A 2,559-nucleotide genomic window follows, 5' to 3' on the forward strand; every position below is an offset into this window, starting at 1 on the left:
TCTCACTCTCACTCTCACTCTCACTCTCGCTCTCACTCTCTCTCTCTCTCTCTCTCTCTCTCTCTCTCTCTCTCTCTCTCTCTCTCTCTCTCTCTCTCTCTCTCTCTCTCTCTCTCACTCTCACTGGAATGGGGCATGCTTACCTCCAAAATAGTGTTTAGAATATATACGCTGGGGTCTCGTTATAGGATCTACAACGAGTACTATTCAGATTTATTTTATTTAAATTTTTATTGTGTTTTTTTTTCATACCAGGAAACTGGGTTAATCATGATACTGATATATACTTATTTTACTAGCATTGTTCATCTCATCTTACTACTACGTGATACTTACAGTGCCAACAACAACAAAAAAAATTATACTTCTGCGGCGAAAAAATATTTACATGAAAAATACGTAAAAAATATTTCACTTGCTGTTCTTGCCCATACAACAGTAAGAGGAGTTACTAATAACTATCGGCTTCCGCCTGCCTGTCGCCCGCGTTTACCGCTCACTCTGTCTTTGGAGGGTTTTTGAAGATTTATTAGAGAAGGTTGATTTTGTGTTACTTGGTTCGGGTTTTCACATCTTTAGGAAGTTTGAGGTCCTCTCACTGCACTCCCACGGCACACATTGGATCGGAAGACGATACAAATGCAAGGTGAAACCCGTGCCTTGACTTTATTAGAAAATGGAGAGTCGATGATTACTGTGGTCAGAGACCTAGGGGTTTCAAAAGAGGTTATTTATCAACTGAGGCGACATCATTGTCAGCCGGGAGGGTACCACAGAGGAAGGCGGGATCTGGCGCGCACAAGAAAACATCACCAAGGACTGATAAGATATTAAAGCATGAAGTGATGTCAGATCCTGCTTTAACCGCTTCATCACGCAAGAATAAGCAGACTTAGCTTCTCCATATTGTCGCAATCAGGACCATTTGCCATCACCTGCAGAAGGACCTAGGTCTGCCAAATCGCCACGCTGCTAGGAAGCAGTGATGGAGAAAACGTTTAACTATTGAAGGAAATATAAAGATTGAATGTCAAAAACTGGACGAAAGTACTATTTAGTGATACAGGCACGTTTAGTGTGGTCAGGGGAGGTTCAAAAACCGTGCGTCGCCCGAGTACCGCGTTACGGTATGACCCGAAATTTACTGTCATGACCGTGAAGCACGCTGAGAGTGTGATTTTGTGGAGCAGGGGAGGACTGCACGTCCTTACCAAAAATGTAACTGCAAGGGAAAGCTATTATATCAATTTTTCAGAAAATTTGTAAACGTTTTGGGATATTCGTGAGTGTGATATTGTTATGCATGATATATCTCTCTTCTTTTTCTTTTCTCTCTTCTCTCCGTTTTCTTATCTCTTTCTTCTCCCTTCTTACCTCTTCATTCTCCCTTTTCTTATTTCTCTCTTCTCACTTTCTTCTTTCTTTTTTTTCTCCCTTTTCTTATCCTTCTCTTCTCCCATTTTATATCTCTTTTTTTTCATCTACCTTTTTTTCTCTTCTCCTATTTCTTCACTCTTTGTTCTCCCTTTTTTCATATCTCTTCCTTTTTATTGATCTATTCTCCCTTTCCTTATTTCTTTTTTCTCCCTCCTCTTTTCTCACCCTTTTCCCTTTTTCTTATCTCTTTCGTTTCCCTTTCCTTATCTCTCTTCTGCCCTTTCTTATATCTTTCTTCTCTCCTTTCTTATCTATTTCTTATCCATGTTCTCGTCTCTCTCTTCTCCCTTTCTTATCTCTTTCTTCTCCCTTTTCGTAACTCTCTATTCTCCTTTTTATCTCTCTTTTCTCTCGTATTTCTTTCTTCTCCCTTTTCTTACCTTTCTATTCTCCCTCTTTCGTATCTCTTTCTTCTCCCTTTTCTCATCTCTCTCTTCTTCCTTTCTTATTTTTTTCTTCTCCCTTTTCAGAACTCTTTATTCTCCCTTTTATCTCTCTCTTCTCCCTTTTCTTTTCTCTATATATTCCCTTTCTCTCTATTTTCTCTTTTTTATCTCTTCTCCCTTTTCTTATTCTTTAGTCCTCCCTTTTCTTATCCCATTATCTACCCTTCTCTTAGTTCTCTAAAAGTGTATGCCTTTGAATGTTCTTGTTTTGTTAGTGAACGCTGAACATTTTAGTGTAAATCGATAAGTTCATTACGTCCTTTTTTTTTACTTTTTTTTCTCGTTCCAAAAATTATATTGCTCGTTGAGCGGACTTTTCATGTATTCATATATTACTTCTTCCCTTTTCTATGATCCCCTTTCATGAGCTTCAACGGAAGGAAAAAGAAGCATTTCTTTCGTTAATTGTTTGTATTTTACCCCCCTCCCTCCCTCCCTCCCCTCCATGTATTCTGATGACAACCTTATACTTGCATAGCCTCGAAGCTCCGGTAGATATACCCCCCCCCCCCCCCCTGCTGAGAATATACTGTATACTATGAGAACATTTCAATTCTAGGATATCCCATTTGTTAAAGAATTCTTATACTTCTGCATAAATATCTTGCCTTCCCTTCCCTTTACTCATACTTGCTAAAATACTTTATGCGTTTTTTCGATCTCTGATCTGTGCCTC

This window comes from Penaeus chinensis, chromosome 38, assembly GCF_019202785.1.
Source record: "Penaeus chinensis breed Huanghai No. 1 chromosome 38, ASM1920278v2, whole genome shotgun sequence".
Lineage (NCBI taxonomy): Eukaryota > Metazoa > Arthropoda > Malacostraca > Decapoda > Penaeidae > Penaeus > Penaeus chinensis.